Source organism: Limulus polyphemus, unplaced genomic scaffold (genome assembly GCF_000517525.1).
Source record: "Limulus polyphemus unplaced genomic scaffold, Limulus_polyphemus-2.1.2 Scaffold6067, whole genome shotgun sequence".
NCBI lineage: Eukaryota > Metazoa > Arthropoda > Merostomata > Xiphosura > Limulidae > Limulus > Limulus polyphemus.
Window position 1 is genome coordinate 2,428 of NW_013671677.1, and position 8,635 is coordinate 11,062.

Sequence of the window (8,635 nt, forward strand, 5' to 3'; positions counted from 1 at the left end):
CATATTTATTAAAAGTTTGAGAAATGCTGTAACATAAACCCAAATTTGTTTTGTTTGTTTGTAATTAAGCCCAAAGCTACACAATGGGCTATCTGTGCTCTGCCCAGCACGGGTATCGAAACCTGGATTCTAGCGTTGTAAGTCCGCAGATATACCGCTGTGCTTCTGGGAGGCCCAAAATCTGTACTTACCACAAACGCTAGGTATTATTATACACAGAATTTTCACATACAACAATTGCAAATACAAGGTCAGACAGAACTGGAGAAGCCTGCCCTATTAGCGACTGTTGCACCTCTCTGAAAGTATTTGTTTTTCTTCTTTAAAAAAAAGGAACAGAACAGAAAAATGTTCTATGCCATATTCAAGATCATAACTATTCGGACTCCATCTTTGTCGTCACATGACCTGAGCAGCAGACTTCATAATAAATATGAGAAATGAAATGTAGAGGTAGTTTGGAGATATTCTTCAACTGGTAGACAACATTTCTCATTAGTAAATTGGGGAGTTATGATCACCCTATGTTAAAAAAAATAAAGCGATTTATCCCTTTAAATACTTGATACGACAATATATAGTATTTCAAAGAACTTATGAGTGAAACTAAAGAATAATATAATACGTCAATCTACTACAACTGCCACACCCGGTGCCGATGAGGCCTTTCGCCAAACACCTGGGCTCATCAGGCTGCTGGGTTATGACGTATATGGTGGTGGTGTAGATACTATTTATATCACTAAATTTCATGAACAACGGCTGTTATGGTGTGAGATAGACTAAGTAAGTGAATTGTAACTATTTTCAATTTTGTTTAAGTCATTTATAAATCAGATTCTTAGGGTAAGGAGTAATAACACATTATTTATTTATTTTATTAAGAAAGTGAATTGTAATTAATATTATCATTTTTACTTAAGTAATTTACAAAACGGATTTTTGGGGCAAATATTAATAACGCAATATTATTTATCTACTACTACTTTATTTTTAACACCTATTATTTATTTATTATTATTATTTGAATTAGCTTTTCTATCATTTTATTCAACTTTTTGCCACGTAATATGATATGTGTAATAAAAAATATGCGTTTTATGTTCTACATCTGGTTTAGTATCTTCAATTCGTCTCTTAACCTTTCAACGCATTCTTGCCAACTGAATCGTTCAAAGTCTTAATGATTTGCAGTCTTCTGTCTGTGTGAAAGTATTATTCAGCACTACAACAATAGCGGAAGAAGACAGAGAAACGTTAGTGTAGTTAGGCAGAGTTCAAGAGTGAGCAATCCATGTAGGAGATTTTGCCAGTGAGATGCTATCGTCCAGACATTGCTGAAGATATTGGTAAGACAGTCTTCGCCATTTCTTATCTTACTGGATGAATACATTTGTGACAAATTATGAAGGGATGGTCAGTATACAGCATAGAGTTCATAAGTCACAGTGACTCATACGTTAACTTATACGAATCTTGCATCCACAGGAGCATAGAGTTCATAAGTTACAGTGACTCATACGTTAACTTATACGAATCTTGCATCCACAGGAGCATAGAGCTCATAAGTCACAGTGACTCATACGTTAACTTATACGAATCTTGCATTCACAGGAGAGTACAGTTCATAAGTCACAATTACACGGACGTTAACTTATTACACCAAGTACCTCGACGACACTTAGGTGTGAATATGAGATACCGTAACAAGAGAATCAAAGTTTGAATAATAAGTCTGCTGAGTGAACCTATGAAGCACCACTTGGTTAAAAAGCAACGTTTTCAACCAAACAGAGGTAATGTAAGCAACAAATAAATTGTGGAAGCGGAGAAAGCCTCTAGTTAATACTATAGTGAATCTTCTAGCCCATGATTTTTCGAGGTTTCCATACTTAGAAAGTTTCAGAATAGACCAAGAACTTTCTGACCATTATGATTCAGTCAGAAAAACCTGTGCATAATCTTTGACAGATAAATCAACTTCATGAGCCACGTTTACACCATGATAACCACAGCTACCAAAACTATTCCCGAACTTAAAGTTGGAGCAGACATTGAGCTAAAGAACGTCACCTGCTTATCTGCTCCATCTTGGATTATCAATATTAGTGTTACACAGCTAGTTAAGACTGAAAAAATACTGATCACTGGATGTAGTTCAGCTACCTTCATCAAGGCCCTATTACACCTCATAAGCCTCAGCAACATCACAGAACACCAGCAGCACTTATAAGCAAGATCCTTTACTAGAGCATTGCAGTATAAAGAACATACTTTCCACAACCGAGCCACTAACCATTTAAATTTGCATGTTTTAGCTCCACAATAAGTCTGCAGATACCAACCAAGAGGAGATTGCCTAAATGACGCTTCTGGAGACAGTCCTGGCTGGAAAGGTGTTCTAATACCATCATTGACACATCTGGCACAACCGAGATCTGTGAAAATAGGCATGGAAAGAAAATGTAGAGATTGGGTAGAGAGTGAAGTAGAAAAGGTCTGTATACACCTATCTTCAAACCAGGGTAAACAATCACTTGTCATCATAGCCACAGATGGTTCTCGCACCACATTTAGAAAGGCCTCGTTGGCACTGTGTACAGCATATATGGTGTGTTTGACGTATTATTGTTTCATTTTTCTTTGCTTTAACTTATAAGCTCTTAAAATACCACATAAGGATAGAGGATCATTCAAGCTTCCAATAAGGAGCACCAGAATTGAACTGGAAGCTTTCCTGGATTGCTGAAAGCAACAAACCACTAATATACAATGCCACTAACATAATATTTGCGACTGACTTGATCCTTAGATGGGTGGCAGAAGAAGGCCCTTTATCAAATCCGGCACACCTCTACTGTCAGGATATCGACCTCCTCCAAATCAATAAGGCCATGAAAGACCTTCATCGACATTAAGAAGAAATAAAACCGCTAGAAAGCAAAATGCCTTATAGTTTAGCTAGGAAAAGCAAAATATGGGTAATCAGTAGGACAGTATGCAGCCAGAAGTTCACTGGTAAAGAAACTCCCATGTACCTACTGTGAGGCAAACGGTCTCCACACGAGGGGTTAACGCCTGTTGGCAACCCCTGGGATTATCACTTAATACTCAAATCAAGTAGTTATGTATGTGAATATTCTTATTCCGGAATGCCAAACACGTAACCTCAGACTGAACAGATCTGTTTCTAGCTCTTCAGCATAAAAACCCATGCTTGTTTTAGTGAACCTAATACTGTTGACATTTTTTAAAAATTACTATGAGGTTCCATAACAACACAGATCTGCTAAATACTTACCAACACTACCGTTTACTACCAACTACCAAAGGTTCCATAACAACATATATCAGCCAAGCACTTACCAACACTTCAGTTTACTATCAAATGTTCCATAACAACACAGATCTGCTAAATACTTACCAACACTTCCGTTTACTACCAACTACCAAAGGTTCCATAACAACATATATCAGCTAAATACTTACCAACACTTCAGTTTACTACCAACTACCAAATGTTCCATAATAACACAGGTCAGCCAAGCACTTACCAACACTTCAGTTTACTACCAAATGTTCCATAACAACACAGATCAGCTAAGCACTTACCAATACTTCAGTTTACTACAAAATGTTCCATAAAAACACAGATCAACTAAGCACTTACTAACACTTCAGTTTACTACCAAAGGTTCTATAATAACGCAGATCAGCTAAGCACTTACCAACACTTCAGTTTAGGACCAACTACCAAAGGTTCCATAAAAACACAGATCAGCTAAGCACTTTTCAACACTTCAGTTTACTTCCAACTACTAAAAGTCCCATGAAAACACAAATCAGTTATCTAAGTGAACCTCAACCATCTCCCACCTATTAAATGTCTTATAGGAACATAAGTCCGCTTAACACAGACTAATCCTGAACCTATTCCCACTTAATAAAACACACAGTTTAACACAAAAAAGTTTGATCGCGTAAGACTATGAATTACCAGCTATTAAATGAGCCATGCTAACACAAGGTACCTTAATTCCAGCTAGTATATTGCACATAGTAACACAAAGCAGTCCATTAGAAACTATAAATCTTCACCTTAATTCCAGCTAGTATATTGCACGTAGTAACACAAAGCAGTCCATTAGAAGCTATAAATCTTCACCTTAATTCCAGCTAGTATATTGCACATAGTAACACAAAGCAGTCCATTAGAAGCTATAAATCACAACTTAATTCCAGCTAGTATATTGCACATGGTAACACAAAGCAGTCCATTAGAAGCTATAAATCTTCACCTTAATTCTAGCTAGTATATTGCACATAGTAACACAAAGCAGTTCATTAGAAGCTATAAATCTTCACCTTAATTCCAGCTAGTATATTGCACATAGTAACACAAAGCAGTCCATTAGAAGCTATAAATCTTCACCTTAATTCCAGCTAATATATTGCACATAGTAACACAAAGCAGTCCATCAGAAGCTATAAATCTTCACCTTAATTCCAGCTAGTATATTGCACATGGTAACACAGAGCAGTCCATTAGAAGCTATAAATCTTCACTTATTGTCAATTGCCAACATATTTTCAGCTATTGAATATCCCGTAGTAACACAAGTAATCTCTTAAGTACTTAATAACCTTCACCTTGTATATCTTTCCAGCTACTAATTACTTCTGTGTAATACAATTCAGGCTAGTAGCGTATTTCAACCTTTAAATGGTAGAATTAGCAGCATATTCCCAGGTAGTACCCGTCCCTTTGGTAACACCGGTCAACTACTCATCGTTTACCATATTTCAACTACCGTTACTAGGAAACGCTTCCAGATGGCTCAGTGTTAAGTCTGAGGAGTTATAATACTAAAAATCGGGTTTGGATACCCTTGGTTGGCAGAGTACAGATATCTCTTAACGACAAACAAACAAACAATACAACGAAACCTTTTTTCAGTTTCTAGATGACATTATATAACCCATTCTAACGCTACCGTGACTCAAATCTTTTACTTATTTTTTGCAACTTTAGACACTTAGTACCGTATAATTTGGTTTGCTTTGCATTTCGCGCAAAGCTACACAAGGGTTGTCTGCGCTAGCCGTCCCTAATTTGGCAGTGAAAGACTAGAGGAAAGGCAGCTAGTTGTCACCACCCACCGCCAACTCTTGAGCTACTCTTTTTACCAACGAATAGTGGGATTGACCGTCACATTATAACTCCCCCACGGCTGAAAGAGCGAGCATGTTTAGTGGGACGAGGATTCGAACCCGCGATTCTCAGATTGCGCCCTAACCACCGGGCTGTATAATTTGGTAACGTGCAGGAGTAGAGAAGGCTCATTTGGAACCCTTACATTTGTCTTTCCTAAGTAATTAATAACTATTTGTTTTTGCTTTCCCTTGACTTCAAGTAACACCTTCACCGGTAGAAACGGGCGACTTAAACGAAATCAGACAACGATGGGGATCTGGTTTGATTCTCGAGACAATTTTTGCGTGCATGGTTCGCGTCTCGATAGTGTACAAAAAAGAAACGAAAATCGCACTCACAGCTGTGGAGTCATGAGTGCCTTGTAAGATTGATGATCCAAACATACTATTCAATTAGAGTAGCCCAAGAGCTGGCGGTGGATGCTGATGAATAGCTACCTCCCCTCTAGCCTATCATTTCAAAGTTAAAACGATGACCCCTTGAGTAGGTTTGCTCGAATACCTGAAATAAAACGCACTACGAAATGCCCCCCCCCCAGTGGCACAGCGGTATGTCTGCGGACTTACAATGCTAGAAACCGGGTTTCGATACCCGTGATGAGCAGAGCACAGATAGCCCATTGTGTAGCTTTGTGCTTAATTACAAACAAACAAACGAGATGATTTCAAAATACGAAGATATTAATTACGAGATGAGAAGAATTGTCAAATTTATGCTTCACAAAAATTCAGACCATACCACGGTCTGACAAACTAATCATTGGTCACGCTTAACCCGCACTTCGCATTTAAAACTTATTTGTACTTGAAACTGGGGGGTATGAATAATGTTGGGTATAGTATGACAGAAATGCTTTTATATTATTTTCATGTTCAACCCTTGAACAATTCTAAATACCGATTTTTTATATATTTTTGTTAAGAACAGAAACATCCAAAATCCAAGTTTTAATTACGCTTCTAACAGAACATTTGGGTGAGAAGGCATATTTCATCACCTTTGTCTTTTTCCTTCTGTTATAAGACATTGTAATTTCTTTACTGGTTTTATTTATTGACAAAGTTTCTTATTTTATGATCTTATAATATTATTATTATAGCTCGTATGTGATGAATGGTCAGTTTCGGTTTTGTTAATGTATAAAAATGGTTAACATGACGGGCTGTGTACCGTAAGGTCCAAACTATTTCGGCATTGATACAGAAGGTCATGGTCTCACGTCTAATGTCTTAGGTCTACGCCTTCGAACTGATTATCTAAACAGGACAAATTCCATTGAAGTTGCTGCACCAGGAAATTTCTTTGTTGTCCAACAGGGTATTTTGACCATCCTTCTCATGAAAACAGTTATAAATTTCAAGGTGTAGTTGGAAGTTTGTGACTTTTGTCAACTCCAAATCTTTGTTTATTACCTGATTAAAGGGACCTGTATAAGCATCTGCATCGTAAATGGCTTTTGGGTAGGAGGTTCTCTTTCGTAACCATAGCTTTCACTTTGTGAATAAGGACGTTATAGTTATGATTGACATGTTTGAGAGCCTATTACTGTCCTAAACGCTCTGCTGTGCAAGTTTTCCCGCCTTCATTGATAACAATGAAGACTCCTTTCTTTAAAATAACGTTCTTTGACTATATATTGTTTACCATTCACACTGTATGAATATTGACCTTCGAAAAAAAAAGTCTGTCTGTCTGTGACGTGCCTGTAGTCTTAGAGCGGAAACTGTAGTTAGTTTACATTTCTTTCCATAATCTCTGAGTGACCGATGGCCAGGCATGGCAGTCTGAGGGTCGCGGGTTCGAATCCCCGTCCAACCAAACATACTCGCCATTTCGGTCGTGGGGGGCGTTATAATGTTGCGGTCAATCCCACTGTTCGTGGGTAAAAGAGTAGCCCAAGAGTTGACGGTTGGTGGTGATGACTAGCTGCCTTCCCTTTAGTCTTTCATTGCTAAATTATGAACGGCTAGCGCAGATAACCCTCGTGTAGCTTTGTATAAAATTTCAAAACAAATAAACCTCTAAGTGGCCCTCTGTAGGTACGTTGTTTAACAAAAATCTGAATGAAACTTAATTTTACAGGTGACGAATTATTTCTTCACAGTGTTATATGATTGTATTTACTTGTTTTATCGACAAACTAATTTATTATCCAGAATTATGAGTAATTCATTAAATATTGCGAGTACATAAATATTAAAAATGTACATACAGATATTGTTTATTTGTTTGTTTCGTATTTTCTGCGCAAAGCTGCACAAATGGCTATCTGCGCATAGCCGTCCTTAATTTGGAATTGATAGACCAGAGGAAAAACAGCTGGTCAAATGCATGATTCACTGCCAACTTTTGGACTATTCCTGTCTGGCGGAATAGTTGGTATATGACAATTACTCTTATAGCGCACCTATAGTCCCAAAGTAAGGAGCATGTTTGAACGCTAACTCGCCTGGAACCAAGAAAATTCGGATTCACAATTCAAGCAAGCTAACGAGAGGGCAACGCCCGGTTTATCATACAGGAAAAGGGAAAGAAAGCTTATAAATCAAACACCAAATGCATCTTATGTAGTTTGGTAACTTCTCATATGTGAGATGCACGTTCTTAATTTCTGATAATGCCAAAATATTTAAAAGACTGTTTCCTGAACAATGACCCGAGGGAAAAACTTCACGCTAGAAAGTTTAATGAGAGCCAAGTGGATAATTAGAATCAACTTCCTTTTCGACGTTGTTCAAAATAACGTCATCATTGATTCATACAGGTTTTCAGGGAGTCAAAGAAAGAACTCTCATTTTAAATTCCAAATAAAACTTCGTGACATTGTAAAAAAAGTTTTATGTTGTTAGAAATAAAAAGCACCAAAAACATTAATTAACAATAATAATGATGTCGATAATTATTAGTTACCTAGACATTTAATATACTATGTGTACCCAGTTCTTAAGCATATCTGAATATACATGAAAATCAATAACTTTGTCATCCTACAAAGATACAAAGCTACGATAAATCAACTCCTCGAAAGCTCCATCCAATCAACTAGCCAACTGATCCAGTTCTGATGTCTCCTCTACCTTGCCATCCCACAGAGATGATAATGTATGTAAATAAACATTTTTAGTTGCTGTCAATGAGAAGCTAATTTTTCCACGACAGTTTTTCATGATCATATAAAAAGAAGCATGTGTGAACATACATTATTAATTATCAATAAGAAGCAAATTCTTCCACGAGAGTTTTTCATGATTATACACAAAGAAGCATGTGTGAACATACATTATTAATTATCAATAAGAAGCTAATTCTTCCACGACAGTTTTTCATGATTATACACAAAGAAGCATGTGTGAACATACATTATTAATTATCAATAAGAAGCTAATTCTTCTACGACAGTTTTTCATGATTATACACAAA

The 8,635-nt window shown here is 37.0% G+C and overlaps 1 long non-coding RNA gene across 1 annotated transcript in view; it reads left to right on the forward strand.

Moving 5' to 3' along the window:
• Positions 1–8,635, forward strand: part of LOC111089378 — a 19,304-nt gene that overhangs the window by 698 nt on the left and 9,971 nt on the right. The gene's annotated exons all lie outside the window — the stretch shown is intronic.